The 22,234-nt window shown below is 44.7% G+C and overlaps 1 protein-coding gene and 1 long non-coding RNA gene across 6 annotated transcripts in view; one reads left to right on the top strand and one right to left on the bottom strand.

Moving 5' to 3' along the window:
* Nucleotides 1-22,234, top strand: part of LOC105840452 (knirps-related protein) — a 180,530-nt gene that overhangs the window by 118,787 nt on the left and 39,509 nt on the right. For 4 of the 5 annotated variants that reach the window (XM_036283929.1, XM_036283931.1, XM_036283930.1 and 1 more), the window contains one exon: nucleotides 738-1,019. The gene's annotated coding sequence lies outside the window, so the exon portion shown is untranslated. Of the gene's footprint in view, nucleotides 1-5; nucleotides 1,020-22,234 lie in introns of those variants that run through there. The other variant, XM_012687398.3, reaches the window with a different exon arrangement.
* The window catches only part of LOC105840444, a 105,626-nt gene that overhangs the window by 61,261 nt on the left and 22,131 nt on the right, over nucleotides 1-22,234 (bottom strand). The gene's annotated exons all lie outside the window — the stretch shown is intronic.

The raw sequence follows: 22,234 nt of genomic DNA, 5'->3' as shown, positions 1-22,234 counted from the left end.
AACGAACGTCAAATAAATAAGTGATTTTCCGCGGCGAGATTTGCAACAAACAGATAGGGAAAGATGGTGTGCTTTTGATCAATTTTGAAATTGTAATCAATTTTCGTAATTAATTTTTCATTGGGCAAGTCTTATTTTGCTACCTGAAAATACAAGAAAACAATTCTAAAATATTCTTTCAAGTATAAACATTGATATATGTTTTTGTAGATTTAAGTTATTTTTTATATACCTTTTTAACATTAAAAAATTATATTCTAATAAGATACAATGCACAGACATAATGTATATCTGTTTTTTACAAATTTACTTTAACAAATATTAAATAGATAATTTCACAGCTAACAAAGTCAAAAGTATTATACTTATGATACATTATAAAAATGAACATTTCCCTGTACTAGAATAATGGTAACTAAAGAAATGAATAATACAGTAATAATTGTTATTTTAACCCTTTAATTCTTATAAATACTTGCATGCATCGTGATAAATTGTTGATTTGCTTGACAAGTTTTCTAAAATGTATGTTGTTAGAACATATCGGCAAAGAAACAATTTATATTGTTTATATAATTTACGAAGGCTAGTTTCTTTAATTTATTGAATTTTCTATTTGAACTTACATTGCTTCCTCAATTGCCGTTACAGCATTTAAGGAAAAAAGAGTTCTGATTTATGGTTATGGTTACCCTTCTCGTTCTGTTGATTGCGTCACTGATTCTTTATTGTTTCAGATCAAAGGATTTCCGCATTACAACGTATTATGCGCTCTGTTAATCTTTCGAACACTCGTATAAAAAACTGGCCAAAAGGTTTCAAAGAAAATGGCGATGAGAAAGCGACGGACATGGCAATAAGGGCAGGTAAAGGAATCAACAACAATGGGGGTCTCGAAATGCGAGAAGGAAGAGCGGCGGGAAAGAAGGCACGGGGCAACTTTGAGAAGGAAAAGAAAGGAGGAAAGACAAGGAGAGGAAGAAGAAGAGACGCTTGCGGCTCGTGAGGATCAGGCATAGGTAAGTGGCATTTATGTTTAATACGTGAGTGTGGATGAGTAGTCGGTCCTGCACGCGATCCTCGCGTCGGCACGGTCTTTCCTGACCTCGCGTTCGCTAGAACCAATTTCCGCGGATAATACGGACGTTTCGTAAAGTTGAGGCGTATCTCGAAATGGAGCAACGAACACGGCGAATGCGAACAGATCGATTAGTTATGCGTCGATCTGTTATTCCTTTGGCAATACACAAAAATTCTATCTACGTATGAAATCCTTGATTAATTGAAAACAAATCATTTTATTACTTTATCCAAAGTAACAACAGTACATGCAAAATTAAAATTATTTACTGATCTGCGAGTAAAAGAGAATTCACAATTCTGATAAATTCATTCTAATGTAAAAAAAGTGGCCTATTTTTAGAAATGAAAAAACTACTGTACAAGTATTCTTTTATGTTTTTATACGTCTTGTACATATTTATTAAATGATAAATTTTCATATAACGAAATGTTTATTAGTTTCATGTAATCTAATTTAAAAACAAATATATTTTCAAACCTGGCTGACTCAATTTCTTAAAAACGAAGTTAGCATGTACTTACTATGTATCCAACATAAAACGGAGATGTATTTTTTTATATAAGTACAAAAATCGAAATCGAAGCTTCAGTAATTTCTAAAGTAAATGTTTGTCGATTCAATTGTGATTTGAAAAATGTGTTTGTTGTTAAATTTAGATAACACAAAAACGAATAAACATTTACTTATATCAAAATTTGTAGATGTTTATTAACTTTTACAAGAGTGTATTATATATAAAAGCGTAGAAAAAAATGTACAATAATTGTCTAAAAAATTTTCTGAAAATAGACAAACTTTTTGCAATCTATATTAGAATATTCTCTTAAAAAATGACATCGCTAACAATTAGATTATACAAGTTCTACGCGAGTCAATTGTAAAATCTAAGCTGTGAACATACACCATCACCATTAAGAAATTTTAAATGCAAGATACGAAGCTCTATATTTCACGTTACATTTATCAAGCCCGTGGCAGCTAACGAGCTCGCTCACGGCTAAAGGCGATAGCGCACGACGTCGATTTTTCTATCGAATGCCGTTTCGAAACTCGAAACGCAAGGTGCAGAATCCGCGATTGCACTTTTTCACATGCATTCCGTGCGATCTCTTTGCCGCCTTCTCCTTCGGCGTAGTAGTGGGAAAAGGCTCGTTTCTCACGTTGGAAGGACTCGCGGGTTGAGGACGATCGAGAATCCCGGGCAGTAAACGAGAGCGATCTGATTTCTTCGTATCGTTTCTCCTTTCTGCAAAAAAGTATACAAGAACTTGTGAGAAATATATCACTGTTTTTAAAGTTTTGTAGTTTTTTGTCTGAAATCTGTCTGTACAAATCAGGAGTTCCAATAATGAATATTCCTACATTCGAAACACTTGCGTTCGAATAACTTTCGAGAGCAAAGTATTCAATCCCGAATAAAAACGAATCCTCAAGCGGATGCTCAGACATTCGACCGAAAGCGGAGATTAAAAGTCAATCGAAAAAACTAAGAACGGGTTAGGCCCACGTTCATGCATTACCCAAACCGCTAATTAGGCCATCGGAATAGCCTCGTTCCCGTTTTTATTAGACCAGGACGAGGATTGTCCGGGTCCTCGTTCTAAACGCGGCATCTTAGACCTCGATGGTGTACTTAACTAGCGACGTCGGGAGCAAATGGCCGGCTTGATCGGCTCGAAACATACCGCGTTAATGACCAGTCGGGAGAAGTACGAGCTGCTGATCGGTGAACGTCCGTGGGAACGAAGGGGGTCGTCGCGGATGACCTTTGCCGCGGCTGGCGGTGACAAATCGAGCGAGCGATTAGCACATTTGTGAATTTTATGGCGAGCAAAGTGAAAGAGAAAGCTGAAGGGGAAGGAGGTAGAATTTTGCGTCTTTTTACTTTTTTTGTCCCTTTTTTTTGCGAGAACTAATCTCTATTTTTTATTTTGTTAAAATGTTCAAGGCTAAAAAACTTCAGTTCGGTTCGAATGTCGGCTTGCAACTGAAGATCGTCTGGAAATCGTTAAAGATTAATAGGCTCTTGATGTAGAAAAAAAAATTCGATTTCTAAAAAGAGTTCTAAAAAAGAAAGGGAAAATGCTTAAAATATGTAGTTCCAGTGAAATGGTAAATAAGGGTTTAGTTTTAATTCATAGGTTTCGTAGTCTCGTAAATTGTATTTACGAGAAACCGTGAAGAACAATAACTTTCGTTTTAACATTTATCTCATTTCATTGACTTGTACCGGCTCTAGCAACACATACGACGTAAGACATGGCAAATACACATAATGTATGTGACTCAGGAAACGGACGTTGCAACTTCCATTGTCCTAAGACAATGAGACGAATATAATATGACATAATAAAACGGGAATATCTCTCTTTTGTGCATAAACTGCGACATTGATCGTTTAAATGTTTTATTAGATTTCTTCTTTCCTTAATCTCTTTTCTTACGCGAATAATAATTAACAATTCCTTCGCCTTGCTCGCGCGCAATCCAAGGTTACAGATGTTCAACGACTATCCCACTAAGATTCATCGTCACGATCTACCGCAGCGCGAGCCGAGCGGATTTCCAAATCTCGTCGCCGCTCGAACGCGAAGACGTGGAGACTCGCTGCGGGGCCGGGAGAACTCATTTGAATTTTCCCGGAAAGGATGCGCACCGCGTGCATTTCAATCTCCGGGGGACACCCCGACGAAATATAGTCGAGAGAGGACAGTCCGGAGAGAAAGGCGTGGGAGGAGAGGCGGGGGGCAACGCTGTACGGTTGCACGTACGCGGATGGTGCTTTAAAAGCGAGCGCCCCGGTATCCAGAGCACGTCCAAAGCGCGAACAACTTATTGTCATGTGCGGCGGCCGTCGGGGCATTTTAATATTTCCGCTGAATGCAATGCCGTGGAACGGGAGTGCGCTCTCCGGCCACGGAGAGGGCTCTACGAAAAAGGGAGGCGAGGCGTGGAGTCGTTACACGACCGCCACTGGTCTTACCCGGAGTCCTAGTCCTCCTTTCTTTTTTTCTTTTTTTTTTTTTTATTTCTTTACGAGCTTCCTACGGTCGAGACGACGCCGGCGCTCGGCCTGGAGAACTGCCGTGGCGTGAAGAGCATAAGCGAGACCGTATTTGAATATATTGTACGTTCGACCGTTCTCTCTTTCTCTGCTGCGTCCATTATCTTAAGACGTACGTTAAGAGGCTTCAAACCGCAGTGTGGGAAGCTGCGCTACACACGGTTGCGTAATTGTAATCTATACATCTGTAATGAGTCTCTCTCTATATATAAGCCTGACGGAGTCTGAACGGGGTGTTCCAGGTCAACGATGCTCTGCCTCCGTAGTCAAACTACGAATACGCGCGGCGTACGGGATCGCGATCGCCAGGAGCGATTGAATTGAATTAAATGCCGGGTATATGGGAATAAAACAGCATCAGCGACAAATATATTCCGCACGGCTGCGCGTCCTCACGGCAAAACACGCCCGGTCTTATCGCCGGTAGCCCGAAACAGTTTGTCCATTCGCGCCGTTGTAAATGCACGACGGCGCTCGCCTGACGTGCGGAGCACGTCTTAAAGGGAGGCGCATATATCTCTCGGCGCTCGGAGAGGCGGGAGAGATCTATCGCTCGAATTTGCCGGCCGGGTATACGGCCGTGAATCGATTTCGAATATCGGGCCGTGAACGTGGTGATTCACGATATCTCTCTCTTTCTCTCTCTCTCTCTCTCTCTCGTCTGTCGCCAACCTTGGGTATAAATCGTGTTGCCGTAACGCGCGTTTACCACGCGGTTTATCATCGGTTCGTACAAATTGAACACACCGCACCCTTTTGCTTTTACGCACGCACGGTAGCTGCGTCGATAGCGGTGATAAACGATCGCGCGTATCCTAAACGTGTTTTTGTAAGAAATTCACGTCCCGTCCTCACGGAAGGGAAATTGTTCGAGGCGATTAAAAAGGCAGGTAGCTAGGAAACGAATCCCGCATCGTCGCATCTTGACGAGTGGTAGCTGAACGGAAGAAGAAACGAGAGATGGTTATCTGCGAATCCGTCGTTTCACGTGGTTCAAATTTAATCCAGAATGAAATCTGGAAGCCGTGAAAAGTACGACAGTATTTCATATCTCGGTGGCTACTTGTGTCTCAGCGAGAGATGGAATAATATTAATTAAATTTATCAAAGTATACGTCTTTATCTCACGGTTTTATCTGAGCTAATGTAAGTCAAAGGTACGAGGAGATTTTCTGTAATGTAAATTCTTTTAATGTAATTTTTTTTCTCCATCGCAAGCAGCTTTATTGAAAGCGTTAATTGCGTCCTTCACCGAAATAAAAAGCACACGATCTCGTCTTCATTCAGTTCGCGAGTGAAAATTACCTTGTTGGACGGAGCCGCTGCCTCCTGACGGATTATGATAATTAAAGTAATCGTCATTACCTCTCGGCGATGTTAGAAATGTCAGAGAGATAGCGAACGCGAAATCCGCATCTGTGCGATTCGCACGTTTGGCAGGGCACGGCTACTTAGAGGGAGAAGCTGGATGAACTTTCGATAATAAATAGCGTATTAATCGCCGCTCGCGTCGCCCGCAGGAGACACAAAGAAGACGACCATAGGCGGCGCGTGCACGCGTATCGGCGAAATTGCAACACGCGTCCACCGGTCGTTTAGCGCACCGGGCGCAATTGCTGTAGCAATACGAGTGTTACATCGTTCTTCGTGGCACGCGATCGAAACGGTCTCCTCCTATTGGCAACCCTAATTGCGAGAACCATGGTATTTGCGCTGCATCTTACGTAAGAAAATCGACAATAGCGCGGTACCTGGTTCTCGCGGAACTTCCAGAAGAGCGTCTCGATGAAGAAGAGACAGATTGGGGAAGGGGAGGGGAGGGGGGGAGAAAAAAATGTAGGAGTCATCCGCTCACGCGAGAACGATCAGCGCGGATATGCTCCGCGCGCTGCAACAAAATCTCTATTTCGATCGTCCCGGGTCTTGGAGTTTACCAGGGAGAAAGAAAAGTGATTATCCGGCGAGGTAGGTATAACACGCGACGCGAATGAACGGCTGATTTACTTTGATCGGTTTGAGCACTTTCGAGTCCGAAGTCGGGACGCAGAGCGAGACGCGGGTAGCAAACGGGCCGCTCGTCCGAAGAATATCGCTTGATGGAGGAGATAAACGGCGCTAATGCCATAGTGCTACATTGTCTCTCCCGAGAGAGACAGTACCTTAACGCGGCACCGCGGTAAAGAGTCAGTCGTTTTGGAGCGATTACTCGGGGTAATAGGCGGCGATTCCGAAGTGCGAGAGAGTGGCGATTCGCCACTCTCGTGAAGTTCGTAGTTTGAAGGCTTGATAAATGACGTGCCGTGAATGATATAGACCTAAGCCACGAAGAGCGAGGAAAATTAGAGAAACTAGCTGATTTGCGTAAATAACCTGCATCTGCGTTCTGACGAGAGTCACGAATTGCATAGATAAATGAATAACTCATTTCGGTATGCATTTCGACCACTCATTTCACGCGAAAAGAATGAAGCGCATGCATAATTAATTTTATTTTTGAACGACGAACGTGTACAGGTATCTTCTCTACTTATAAATATTATACTTTAACTTATGAATTTTTGAACTTATAATCAGAATAGTGTAAATTAAGAATAAACTGTTATAAATTATAAAGCTGTTTAAGCACTCATTAACTAGTAATCCAAATTAAATATTAATTTTATAATATTATATTAAGAGTTATATTATTTATATTATTATATTTTTAATCATTTATTTTAGTTACTTTATGTTTAAATTGAATATTAATTTTATAATAGCAAACGTTAAGAATTATCTTTAAAATAATTTCGTTTTGTTGTGTTCTAAATAGAAGTTTGCAATCGTTTTTAATAATAAAATAATTATTTTGCTTAAATAATGTTTTCTTTATATAAATATTAATTCGGAACTCTGTCGTAACCAAAGGGATACCTGTATTTTATTTTTTTTTTCTTCCTTTTCACGACGACAACGTTCACTTGAAAAGAATCGTATCTCTCTGATTGTGAGACGTCTCGCATCACCGGATACGCGTGTGCCTCCCTCGCTTCCGGTCGTAAGGCCGCTTAGGTTCATTGCCATGCGCCTCGTCTCGCCTACCCTCGGAATATGAAAACAAAATCATATTCTTCGTTCGTCGCTTACCGATGAGCCACTTCTCTTTCTCTGTCCCTCAATTACTTTCGTTGTCTTTCCTGCCTTGCTCCTACCACCTCCGTCACGTTCATTCGAGCCGCGAACTTTGTCGCCTTTTATACGAATGTAAAGATCCACCTGCCCATTTATCGGCAGGTCGGAAAACGCGTTCGAGTAAGCGCATCTTTCGCCAGATCAACGCAGTTTCCCAAGATCGCTCGTTAAGCGGCAAAACACACAACCGGGGATAATTGGGATGACCGTACGTTACTTAGGTTAATAACTTTGCATTATAAATGTATTAAGCCCAGATCCAATTACGAGCGCGCGAGGGATCGGACAGCTAAGCGAAATCTTGCAAAATGACGCCGAAGTAAATGCGAGTCTTGAGCGCGCATAATTTCAAGGCGATGAGGCGGATTCGAAACGGCCGGTGAAGTAAGGAGAATCGTAAATCAGAATCGAAGTTGTACTTTATTATACCCTAGTTATACGAAGCTAGCATGAAGCCTAGCTACGTCGGAACACGCGACGGCGATACCGGGCGAATTAATTCGATGGCGAACACGCGAGATCGGGCCGGCCGTTCGCGGCGAATAATTGTGCTCGTTCGCGAGCGCGTCGAAGCCATTGTGAAAGTACGCAGGGGAAGAATCCGCAACGATCATCGCTGGCACTGCGACAGCAGCCCGTGATGGCGTTTCGAATACTTCCCGCAATTTGCGATCGTGAACGCGGCGCGCATCTGGTGCCCTCGAACGTCACGCTCTCGACCGATTTTAGCACGGTTTAAAGCAGCTGTCGCAGCGCATTTGCAATTCCGTCGATCTTCCGCCAGTGGAGCGGAACAGAAGACGCGGTAAATTGTCCAGAGTTTTGCTCGACTTTACGTGGAATGTGCAACGGCAAGGCGACAAGTCTGAGGATCGATCGAGACGTCTTCGAAAGCGTCAGGAAGGAAAATTCTACGTTCCGTAATCAGAAAGCATCTGTGGGCTGAACAGTGAAAAAATAAGCGCGAAACACGCTCTTCTTGAGATGAAAATCATGAGTTAAAGACAAAACGAATACTATTTTGCAAGAGTATGGAATTTGCAAACAATAAAACACGTTAATCTTATTGTATAAGTCCGAACGCGCGTAACAAATTAAAATTATAATGACAGCTTGGAAAACAGTACTATTATACTACAAGAAGCACGAGATGCCGCGCATCGTCGTTATAGGTCAGGCACTAAAATGTGAGAATTCGCCACTAGCGCGAGCGAACGGATGAAGAGGATGCACGGTGAATGAGGGACTGTGTGAATCGTGACAGCGCAACGCGATGCGGTCGTGAACCCGCGTGCAAACCCGGAGATCGCGGATGTCGCTCGCGGCAATTAGCCGCACCGCTGGAAAGGTCCGAAAGTTGCGAAAAAAAGCGCGATCCCCGCTTCCCTGCCGTCCTCCCCCTCCTCGCCCGGTCCCCGTTGCAGACGCATCCCGTCTGCGAAACGAATGGAGCCAGCGCGAGGGACAGGGGAAGGGGGAAGGAGGAGGGCGGCCTCGCGGACAGAGGATGACGGGCGACGAGTGCCCGTCACGGAAGGAGGGCGGGCGTTACGCACACGCGTGCACGAGTGTGTCACGGATGTTATAATCTTACGTAATTGGGAGCCGCCGACAGACATTTGTAAGCCGCACGCATGCGAGAGCGGCCCGCTCGCTCGGCCGGTACGCACAGCAATTTGCTTTTGATTCGATACTACAAACTGTGTCGCGGGAAACCTATTGTCCGCCGCGCGATGCGGAGAGGAAGGATGGCTCGCACTCGCGCGAGCACAGCGAGCGCGGCGGCAGCTCGCGAAATTGCCGAAGCGTGCGTCAAACTTTATTTTCACTTTTTTTTTTTTTAAATCAAAAGTACGCCGCATTGGGAACTTGTCATACTCGTATTATAATACGTATAACAAATCTGTGTTTCACAACACGTAAGATAGTAGATAGTTCCTAGAATAACCATCTTTAATTTTTCAAATTTGTTGCGTCGACGTAGTCGCATTTCTCCCTTCTGCTGATGCATATTGATATATCAGATTTATCCTTCCCTCGCGATTCGCCGAGGCTGGCGCGAGTGGTCAAAATATTTGCCGCCCGCGCGCGACACGAGGTCGAGCGATTTCTTTCGTAATTCGCTTCGATGATATTCGATGGACGCGCCACCCGCGACCATTATGAAATAACGATATATATATTCCAAGCGAGACCGCGCGGGGCTTGCCTGGATATTATGAAGGCATTACGATATGTACGTATACTCGCGCGATGCACGATTACCTTTCTGGCTGTCGGGTAGTTTGCTCGCGTCAACACAGAGCGCGATTTACAGAACGCGCACATGATACATTTTGTCATTTAAATCTATGCCTATCGTTAACGAGCAGATAAGTGCAATTTATGATAACTGCAAGTCACGCCAAGGAGCAGGCGGTATATTATGCAAATGTCAACGGCGCGCTGCGGACGATAAGCAGATCGAAAGAGCGAGGTTAAGCGCCTCGAATAAATTTGTATGACAGTGAGAAGAGCAATGATATAAACGTGATAAAAGAAAATAATTAATGTAGGCTGCCTGTAGAAATGTAAAAAAACTAGGACGTGACGTATAAAAAATCAATTATTAAATGATTTATTGTTTGCTTTGATCAAATGATGAATAACGATTTTTTTGCCAATCAATCATTCACAATTGGAATTCACGTAAGAAATCCGTTGTGTACTAAGTTCTGTACATTTTACATATATAATAATAAAAATAATATAATAAATTTTAATAAAAAAAAACTTAGTTAATATCGGGAATTGCCGAGAGAGAAACGGAAGCCAGGGCACACACTCTTCCAGGGCAATATCGTTCTTTAATTTCACGTTAATGACCACGCGCGACCTCACGAGCAGAAAATCAGGGTGGTCGACAGAAAAAAGGATAAGGCAAAAGGCGTGTCGACGGGAAGAAGCGGCAGCAATCAATCGGTTAATCGATAGTTCATTCGATCGAGATGATAAAAACGGGGTAACCGAGAGGGGACGAAGCTTCTCGCGAAACACCCGATGGTGGCGTGGAATGATCCCGAGTCGTTCGAGCGAGAGCGAATGCCATCAAAAAAGAAAAAGGCAGGACACGCGAAGATGAAAGAAGACGGAGAGACACGAAGCGAAGAAAGAAGAAAGCAGAAAGGGAATGGGAAAGAAAAAGGCAAAAAAGGATCGCTCTTCGTTGCTTAAACCGCCCCCTAAGAAAAAGCGGTTTCGCTGGGCTGCACCGTCTCCCTTAGGGCGAATTAGCAAATCTAACGTAATAATTAAATTATCGCCGTGCGGGCCGTTGAGGCAGTTAAAGGCGTGCATTCCCATACAGATCGTGCTAATGAAGCATCCCGCGCATACGGCGACGGGAATAAATTTGAATTTCCATTACGCCGCGCTAGAGTGGTGCGACGTGCGAGTTCATATATGCGAGCGCGACGGGGGTGACGAACCCTAAACCGGACGAGCCGAGAAGGAAAAGGAACATTGGACATCGAGCAGAGAGAAGAGCAGAAGGTAAAGGCGCGAAAAAAGCTCGAGCAAAGAGAAGGATATCTCTGTCGGATCCGCCTACTTGTCTATCTCTTATTTCGGTAGCGTGTACGCGCGGAATGTATTAACATTCTGCGGGTGTAGACCTCATCTTCCTGTTTAACTGTGCGATTATTGTTAGATTTTTACATATTTATAATTCCCTTGCTCTCTTAATTGGCAGTCATTGTTTTTGTGGACTCGACCGGAATTCTCTGTCGTCGCGCTTTTGCGTACAAATTCTCAGAAATATTTTTAACTCGAGAAAAATTATCTGGAGTAATTCTTATACCCCAGCCTCGAAAAAAAAACTTCAGGAAATTTTTTTTGCTGATCCAAAATTTATATCTATCTTTTATTTGAAGATTCTAAGACTATATTTGTATAATAGGAACGAGTTATAATTTATATATTCATAGTGCTAATCTTTTGAAACTAGCTAGATAGAAAACACATCAGCGGACCGTTTACATTATAAAATATTAATCAAATATAAAGTTAATTATAAATTCGAAATAATGATATGAATTTCTAAATGCGTTAAAAAGCTATTTTGATATCTTTATATTTATATAGTACGAATGTCCTTAGATATTAACAAAATACAAGAGTAACCTGTAATGTAGTTAATAACAATGACACTTAACTAATGTAAAAATTATCTTGGGTAATCGCAAAAGAATGAGGTGACTTTCCGGATAAAGATCAAATTCTCATCTTATAATATTATATAAATAAGAAAGTATAGTTGAATTTCGAAATAAGATAAAAATATCGATCAATCTTCTTTTTACCATCACGATCATGAAACCTGAGATTTTAGTATGCAAAAACGTGAAACGCAAATATTATATATATTATACATGAATAAATGACTCCGCGATATTTTTGCAACGTTAATCATCCGTGAAAGTTACTGCTCACGAACATTTCACGAGAATACGCGACCCTTCTGTCCTTCTAGTTATCCTAATAATCATCATTCGTCTAACTTGAAAGTATAACGTATACGCTCGCTATTAACGTCACAATCGCAGTCATAAACGTGTCACAAATATCTGACGTTTATATCGTTGCATATTTGTTGCAATTTGTTGGGATTACTTTGCATAAACGTTCCTGAATATATGCTCATCATCGGAATCCCACGATTGCGAAATTCATCTCGTTCTAACGAAGAGAACGATCACACATCCCGATCGTAATACAAATTTCCGATTCGATGAACACGCTCGGAAACTTGGCGTGGCCACCATCATCATTTCAACCATCTGTTCGATCGATCGGCGATCATGGGTGGACAAAACCGACGATGGAGATCCCAGACCCGATCGCCACGACCAGTCCATCGATTGTAAAACATAACACCTGTGATTATCGCAGCTATTAAGCAATCCGCGCGCAAGTCAACGTTAATGATTCGATCAAACGCTACCTTGGAAATCGGCGTTGATTACGCCGTTGGGACACGCTTTTTGCGAGCAACGATCACGTAATAGTATCGCAAGACGACCGCCGTGTCGCGCCGTCGTTCATCCATTTTCATTTGTGCGACGAGCGAACGTCCCCGATGCGAAAGTTCAAGATGCCGATTGCGAAAACGAACGTACGTCGGAGTGGCGCACGACGAGTGCCAAGATCGACGTGCGAGACCCGCTATCGTGAACTCGGCATCACTTGTCGTCCTAGCGCGATCGAGTCCTTAACCCATTTACATAATGTGCCGATTATTAAAAGGATATATTATATATGTATACACCATCGTGGAATATCCAATTTGTGACATCGCGTCGTTTATTCCAGAGTATTAATCTTTAAGGTTAAGCTATCAAGAGATATATCACGCAATTAAATTTTTCCCATGATTCCAGTAAAGATAATGCATTAAAAAGTATGAAACTTATAATAAACCGCAGATTATCCGCAAGTGTACGTTATTAATAATTGCAAATCTGCAGATGCCGTTTGAAAAAAAAATTCTGGTATTTTGAAATCGCGTTACAAAAACCCTCGTACATCTGTTGACAGCGAATGCGACTTGCAAAACTCGGAAAGACCATCGATCGCTGCATTGCGGCGGCGGCGGCGGCGGCGGCCGCGGCGCTTTCGCTATTACAAACGTCCTGCGATCGGTGCCACGAACGACGGCGTGCGAATTGGCGCAGAGACGATCAACGATTCCGAGGATCGAGGCAATCTTAATTCACTTTTATATTCCGCAGTGCCCCGCGGATGGCGAAAGGGAGAACGGCCCACGCTTGCCCTCGAGGAAAGTGGCCGACGCGAATCACGAGAACACCTGTTTCAACAAATCGATCCAGTTCGCCCGTTACGTCAAGAGATGAGATTAAAGTGATCGATGGTGATTTCGAAAATATACGTTCGAGATTTCGGCCGGACGACCGTTCCGAGAGACGCGGCCGTCTCTCTCTCTCTCTTCGCGCAAACTCGTTTCGTATTCCCGTGCCGACGTCAGGCACAATGCCACCGTACATTCTAAGAGACTGACTCAGCCGACTGAGTCCAGTGCCTCCTCCTCATCGATACAGGACGCTCCGCGTCTGGTCACGTCCCGTCGTACGGAAAGGTGCATTACGCACCCTTCGTACGCGCCTCTATGCGCCAAAGTCGTAACCAGATACGTACGAGCGATGGACACTTAGAGGGAGGACGAGGCTTCCCCTCAGTAAAGAGGAAACAATAAGTCGTTCGCCACGTTTGGTTGACGTTACATCGACAAGAATACATTTATATCTGCACCGCGGAAAACTTTATGAACGTGTTGCTCACTCGCTGAAAATAAATCAGACGCGCGAGGCGTACGAAGAGCCGCGTTAATCGCGAACGGCCAGCGTCTTCCGCATCCGTTCGGATTGTAGACAAGCACGATCGCGCGATCTGCGAGGCATGTGACACAGAGGAGGATATCTCTGATATCGAACGCCCCATGCGTAATGAAAATTCCATGGCGATAAACTTCTTTGCACGCGCAAAATGTACGCACCGCGTTCGTGCAGTCAGCGCGTTTACACAACGTGCAGCGTGTGCAACTCGTGCGCGGGAGAGCCTGTCGATGCGTATCCGACTGTCCACGTGCCGGGTGTTGCGTGCGACACGCCCAGTGCGTGGCTCGGCCACCGCACGCATATACGTGCCGCGCGGACCGGGAGGATTTATGCCATTGGCTGCGAAGCGTGCATCGTCGCATTTATCGGCGCCGTTCTGCGCGTGCGGATCGAACGAGCGCGCGTACCGCTTATTGACCCCGCGCCGCTTCTCCCGATCTCGACGTATAGCGCGAACGAGATCGGCGGGATCTCCCGACCGTTCCACGCCCGTTGATCGCCAATATATTTTTCTTGCTGCCGATGAAAGTTGTGAAACTTGACGTTTCGAGAAGTATTGTAACTGTCGCAATTTCAATGGAAATTAATATTTCAATTTGTAATGTTTTCGATTATCTGCCGAAAATCGCTTTAAAAAAATCTCATAGGCAAATAAAATTTAGAATTTAACAGCGCGATTGCACAAAAATAATATGAATCAATAAAAATTACTATCATATTTCATCGTACCATTTCATTTAATACAAAATATGTTTCCATTGACCGAAAACAAGAGCCGGACGATTCTTGGCAATTGTGAGTAGCGATGCATACAAACGTTCACCAAACGTGCCTCGATTGCAGGCAACCGCACGCAGACGACGATTGATCGACGAAATCCGGTGACATACATTAGAGCGGAATGAAAAAAAAGAGGGAGGAATGAAAGAAAAAGAAGACGAGCCTGTCAGTCTTGGGGCGGCGACAACGACGACGATTCCCTTTGTCGCCAGCGTGTCGTCCAGCGCGGGCTTGCCGGATACGCGCCCGCTGCATCTGTAACGAGGGATGCGCACCTCCGATAGCCGCCACATCGCGCTTGCGTTGCATAAAACCACTGGTCGGTTGTCGCGCTCGCGATCTCGCTCCTGCTCGCTCGCGCGCGCGCGTTACTTATCCAGCCCCGGGCATTGAAATGCAATCCCTCGCGCGGATGATTTATACCTTGCCAATGCCCGCCCGCGGGGCAGGATGTCGCACGTCCCTTGTTTATGTCTTTATCGCCCGCCTCGAAAATATCCCGCAGCGCGCGAGAACGAGCGAGCGAGCGAACGAGCAACCAAGCAAACGAGCAAAGTTGACACGCACGCATTTGCGCGAAATTGAGGAGAAAAATGTCAATAAAGTCGATGATGATCGTACATTTTATCGCGAATTTTCAAAATATGTCTGATTTTTACACGGTTCTACTCTATTAATTTATGTAGATCAACAAAAATAATTTATACGCGAGAGACTTTTTGAGGAATATCTTATTTGAAAGTGATCCCGCTCATAGATTCTCTAAATACATCAAATCACTCTGTGTAAAATCTATTTACCCTGTTTTATTTGTGTTTCGAACCATATAATTTTCTGGCATTCTACGTCAAGCCATTAGCCCTAACTGGCAATTATTTTATGTTAGCGTTTTCGTGTTAAAATTGCAAATCGCACTTAGCGTGCTACAAGAACACCGAAACGCGATCTACGTCGAGTATCGAGATAATACTTAGTCGCTGGAGAATTCCTACCCAGAGAGAAAGTGATGTAACGCATCATATAGAAGGTGAGACGGTTCCTTTGTTTCTGTGGTTAAGATCATGCTGGCTAGTGGGATATCGTGCGATAATCGATCGGATAAGCACGCGGAGAAACTTAGGGCGTCGTTCTAACGCGAACGGATTGGGGCTGCGACGCAGGCCGGCCGAGAGAGCACGTCGCTCTACATCCGAACGCACTGGAAACGCCCATGCGCGTAATAAGCCCGGGACTTAAAAATTAGCATCTGTCGGACCCGGAGACAATGGCTGATTTGAATAACAATGTCCGCTACCGTGTGGGCTTCTAACTTCTAACTATAGGTTCTAAGACGCGACGCGAGCCCGCGTATCGCACTCGCTTGTGCTATGCGCCGGCGAGGCGCATGACAATGCCTCTGCCTCCACGATTTCCTCCCGCGGTCCTGTGCTCCCCCTCCCCTCGAGAGGTGAGCGAAAAGACGTTGCGCGAATACAGAGAAAATAGTAGGCTTTCCATCTCCTTTGCGACACGCACAAAGACATAATACGCAATAAATAATCAATATGCATTTATGATGGAATATACGCGGAACGTAATAAAGATCACCATCAATAATATGAGATAATTATCGCTGATTCTGATGATATCTCTTAAACCTATATTTTCTCCATCTTCATAATTTACAGATACACGCACACAGAGTGTGTCCTGTAACAATGTAACTTCTTTAGAGATTATTAACATTTTTATGACATTTTTCTTAACGTAATAATATAGTTCACAAAAATATTGGTCTTGAAAACTCGTAAAGTAATAAACACGAGGAAAAATGCTGTCTATTATAATATTTGGCCTTTTGACACGAACAATTTTTCTCTTTCTAAATAATCGAGTTATAGGACTCTATATTGTCTATTTATATTACAGTATATACAGGGATTCGATCAATTTATCATACTGCTTACTGGTAAAATTATTATGAGCAACTAAACTGATTGAAAATATCATGCTATTGTAAAAATTCATACAAAATATGGTATAATGTTTATTGCTACTTACCATTTATTCCATTTAAAACGATAAAGAATTATAAGCTGCAGGTTCATATATTTTAAAATTATTGAAATTTAACTCTATATTTTACCATAAATAATTAAAAAAATATATTTTTATATATTACAATATTAAAATGTAAAATATGTACATACGGCATATTAATCAGTCAGAAAACAAAATTAGATAAAATTACTTGAAATACTATGTTGTTTTACGACTACCAGGATTTTCGGGATAACTTTTATGAAAAAATTCTCTCCGTGTAAGAGACGAGTATAATATCATACGTATTTTGATGGATCACACTCAACAGAGATCATATATCGACGGTATCTTAATCACGCCGCGATACGGACAGTTATGCGTAACTCACGTGTGATATGAATTTACACGAGCGCTATACGAGGGCTACATATCGATGCGCGGACGGCTGACCCTGAAGTGTCTTCACCCTCTTGCGGCTGAGTCTTCTTTATGCTCGGTTACGCGTTACATACGACCGAACGTTGCGATATACTCGTGAGACAAATATAGTTTGTGCGTGACCAGGGCGACAAGTTGTCGCATACCGCCGTTCATACTCGGTCAGCCAACCCAACCAATTTCGTTATGAAATACGAGTATTATCCTCATCGGATTTCCCGTCGGTAATAACATTCTCTCGCGGAATATGTTGACCCTCGCAAACGAAAATTCCGCGCGTCTCCTCTATTTTTTGTCGCTCGTCGCTGTACCTGCCAAAAATATAGAGTCCGTTCGCTTTGTTTGCTCGTAATAAATTTTTCGGCACGTTCACACAGAACGAACGAGATTCGCGGTGAAACGGACATAATGGACCGTCGAAGTGTTTCGGAACACAGGCGCCGACCGACATCGTTCCGACTCGACCCCGATACGTGAACGTGCGCTTCCAAGCGCTAAAAACCGATCCTAAACACACCGCTCAACAATGGTCCGTAATCATTTCTTCTCCGGTCGCCGCTGCACTCACGGCCGGGCAGGTGCTTCCTCCTCGGGGCTATAAAATCCCGGGCGCTTCGACAGGTAAGAGGCAGATAAGATAAAAGCGGGGCGACCTCCGTGTTTGCGGCACCGACGAATCAATTTGAGCTTCGGCTCGTCAGGGGTTTATTGCGGCCGGGTATAGATCGCGGGCGGATAATGTTACGGATGTCTCTAACGAATGCCGAAAGAAGAACGCCGCCGGATGCAATTTGGAGTAGAAAATCGTATCATTATACTATATGGAGTAGCGATCGAGGCTGCAGAAGGGTGGTCGAACCGACGGGACGGCGACGTCGTCGCTTTGGCGAAGCCGAAAATCGAACGCTCTGAATTTGGGACGAGCGTCTGGCGTAATCGCAATGATCATACGTCTCGTACTCGCTCGGGGAGACAGGAAAGGGGAGCGTATCACCTAGTCCGTAGGTCGTGCTGCTCGTCGGCTCCTGTTGAAAGCATTTTCTTCTTATTGGCCGTGTACTGTCGATTTCTAGACTACCTAATCGTAAATCACGGCCGGGACGGCACACGAGACGGCGTGTACGTACATACTTGCATTCTTGAATGTACACGCTGTAACACTCGGCGTGCAGCAGAGCTGAATGCGATAAGGGCGGATTAAGGTAAGGCGGACAACATCGGTAATAAGCGTTAGAAACGTTCGATGCACTACTTGGTAACAATCGGTTACCATTTCCCTCGCCGCGTTACGTACAGAATTCTATTGTAAAATTGTATATCGCCATTATCCTGCTCTAATTGCGATCGAAATTGCATGTTGAAAAGTAATTAAGAGTTTTAACTCGTGACACCGTTAAGCGGCGCGAGGATCCCGCGGTGGCATTCATCGCGAGATCTTAATTCTCCTCGATAAGCGCAACGAATGCAACCGGCGCGATGACCCCGGCTGCTTCGCGAAGAATGGCGCACATTTTCGCCTCGCTCTGCCGAGCAACGAGAGAGCGAGCGGCAGGTCTCTCAATCTCGATGGCTGCAAAACGGTTTCAAGGTTCCCCCCTAAGAGCTTTCCGCGCGTGAGGTAATGAGGGCGCGATGCGCGTCTCCGCCGGGGCAGGTAGGTCAAAACACTTGCACAAGTCGGTATCCCCGTTCGCCGCCGCCACGACACGTCCGGACACGAAAGGAAAAGTGTAGATCTCACAAGACAGAGGCGCATCGCTCGCCGAAGGTGGTGGAGGAGCTCGAGCCGAGAGTGAAATCGGGCGAGAGGAGAGGAGAGGAGGAAAGGGTACCTACACACAGCGCAGAGAAGAAGGATCGCCGGATTCGCCTCGTTTGGCCGACGCAAGGACCCACGCCCGCATTGTGTTTCGCGTCCGACTCCAACTTGTCGTCGCTCTCGCCCGTTCATTGTGCACGGGGTCTCTTCTTCCTCGTATTACCATCTCGCACACTAAACCGCGACTCGCGCTCTTCCGTTCAAGCGGACGCGGCGATCGAGGCGGGCGAGAGCGGCGCGTATACACCGAATCAGGTGGGTAGATGCGTATGAGTCACCTAGAGCGCGCAAGAGCTAGTAAGATTTTCTTGCATGTCGCGCGCGCGCGCGCACGTCGGAGAGTCGACGCCCTAACCCACATAAATCCGTGGCATTAGCCGTCCAGGAAAGGCCTTTTCTCGCGGCAGTCGTGCACGCCGCGCCGCGGGCCCGGCTGAACGAACGCGGCCGGCCGGTGGGAGGCCCGGTCCGTCGCCCCTTTGTTCGCCCGCGGCGGATGGAATCTCGTCTGGCGTAATCGAGATTCTTTTTATTAAGTCATTCAGCACCGATGATGCACGAATGAGGAGGCGTTACATTATATGCGTTCGATCGAAGGCGTTGCGCTCGCTTTTGGTACCGGCCGGAGATACCGCTAGCGAGCGCGAGCGATGAGTGCCAATCTTCGTAAAAGTTACATTTTAATCGGTTAATTAAAAATGATATTCGAAGCCCTCGACAGAAAACGAAAATTCCTATAACTTCAACCCGGAAATTGTCACCCCATTTTTTTGCGTAAGCTCGGAATAATTTTTTTCACTCGACTACTACTAATGTGTGAAATATAATGCGTTTTTATTATATAAATTAAATCCTAAATGTGAATTTTGGATCAGTAAAAAATTTGCTGTGACACTTGATAATTCCGACGCCGGGATGTAAAACACGCTCCAAATGACTATTCTCGGGTTAAAAGGGCGTGGGTGTCGATGACCGAATTTTTTTTCTTTCTCGATCGATCGACGCCGCGTGGCAATGCTCGACTTTTCGACGAACGTGGGCCGCATCGCAACATTGCAATATGATCGGATCCATTAGCATGATAGAACATGATAGAATACCACTGACCCTCGATCAAAATCACGAGAAGATATAATTTAACAGCCAACCTACCTATTTCCCTCGGGTAATATCATATTACTTCCCAACTCAGTCTTCAATTAAACGTTTCAAAGATCCAAGTTTCCACAGAATACCTGAAATTCTTTGCAAGGTAAAAAAAAGGGGGGGGGTAACTGATCTCTCTCCGCGCGGTAATCTAATAGCGGTCTATAAGCGCGATCGCCTACACGGGCGTACCTATCTAGCGCAATCGGGCGATTCAGATCCGTCCGATCGGAGTCGGGGAACGTAGGTCGGGCAAAGGGAGAGAGAGAGAGAGAGAGAGAGAGCAAGAGAGAGGAGGACTGCCTGCACGAGTGATGCGGGGCGATGCGGCGGGGGAGTGCGTATGGAACAATGGGAACCACTGTCCGGGCATTGCCTCGCTGTGCCGAGCGCAACTCGCGCGGGAGATCCGATAAGATAGGGAGAGGGTCTCTGTATCGCTCGTAGTCACCATTCATCGGCGCCATCGTCTCGCGGGCACCTCTTTACCCTTTTCACGACGCGGCGTATTAGAGCCATTGTGTTATCTGTCATGTTGGAGATATCCGAAGGGCCAACAGCCGCGCGGACACGGTGCCCCGCCAAAGGAAACTAGTCGCGTCAGAGGCGTGAAAAGCATCTCGCGTGGGTGGCACGAGGCCCGGCCCGGCACCTCTCTCGTGATCGGGCGTACGAAAATCGATGACTGCGCGCGGTTAAGTCGCGATAGAATCGCCCGGCACATCCGAACGATCCGGCAGATAATTATGTTTGTCCTACAATCACAAGCGCGACGTATATTCTTTTATAAAAATGATCCGGTTGAGTCATCATCACCGTCCATCTCCCACGCCGATTACGTATGCGAGACTCGACGCGCGTTCAACGGTCGCGCGCACGATACAACTCTTTCATCACCGGAAGCGATTGTTACCCGCGAGCGGGACCGCGCGAGTGAGTCGTTTCCCTAATCGCGCTCCAGTAAGAATCGATTTCTAGACGCCGCGCCGCGCCGCGCGGCACACGTGCGAAGACGAGGGCACGTTGGGAGGAGGTGCGCGCGCCTGCCCACGTGCGCGAGCGTAGAGTTATCTATTCATCCGTTCGTCCACCTACCTGTTTGACACCTACCCGGCTATATACGTTCATCCTAACGCGTCTAACGCGCTCGCGCGCTCTTACTTTCGCGCGCCCCGAATTATTGTAAAAGGCCGCGTAACACTTGCAACGAGGCCCGCGCGCGACCAGGTCGCTCGCCCGAGCGGCTGCTGTCGTGTAACAATGGCAGTGCACGCTCTGACGTTTCTCATGACGATTAATCCGCGGACAATGCGCGGTTGCACCACGACAATTAGCGACAACACTTTTGCCGGTCGGCGAGAGTGAATTGTCGGGGCGCGCGAGTGAGACGGAGAGCGTCGCGTGAGCGCCACACGCACTCACGCACGCACGTACGGACGCGGCGGCACGTTCGTGTGTGCGTGCGTGCGCTTGCTTACGCTTACCTACGCCGCTCGCGCGTGCCTACCGTGCTTTGCGTATGTAGAGCATGGGACCGCCATTGTCTATTGTTGCTCGTTTTATTATACCCGGGTCATGGTCGCTCGCGCCGCCGGCTTGGCCAATCGAAATCGCGCTACCATCTAACTTCTATTTTGAATAAGCATGTACTTCTCCAATGTCTCGCAAACCTGCCCCATGTTTAGATCGCTAATCTTGTAATAAAAAAGACTTGTTATGAACTTTTTCAAAAATTCGCTTTTCTATTTTGTCAATCATTCTATTATCAAATTACTGTGTTTGATTAACAAAATCAACAGGCAACATTTTTTTTTAATCAGAATAGTTATTATAGAACTGGGAAAAATTTTTCATTAAAAGGAAATTTCTTGCTTTGTCTCTCTTTGCAAACGATACCAATAAATACCATTTTTCTTATTTAGAAAGTCAATATTTCTTTAAAAAAACCTCTTTTTGATACTTTCTTTGAAAAGAGAAATGAAAAAGATAAATTATCCCTACAAATTATGTCTGAGATTTTAGAAACGCTACATTTCGACATTGAGTAGTTTATTTATTCCGAAAATCAACACTATTTTTTTAGCGTAGACGAGTATTACCTTGAGTGATTTTTACACACCAATTAAAAGTTACTAATTATATGTTAAAATTATATATTATTGAATATTTTATTATTTATTATTTATTTTTAAGTATTATATAAAATAATAAATTATAGTATATTAAGAATATTATATTAACAAAGATAAGATAAAAATTATATTAATAAATTTTTCAATAAAAATAAAAATAAACATGATATAGAAAACGATATATAC

This window comes from Monomorium pharaonis, chromosome 3 (genome assembly GCF_013373865.1).
Source record: "Monomorium pharaonis isolate MP-MQ-018 chromosome 3, ASM1337386v2, whole genome shotgun sequence".
NCBI classification, from domain to species: Eukaryota; Metazoa; Arthropoda; class Insecta; order Hymenoptera; family Formicidae; genus Monomorium; species Monomorium pharaonis.
This window is presented reverse-complemented; position numbering and strand designations above follow the sequence as displayed.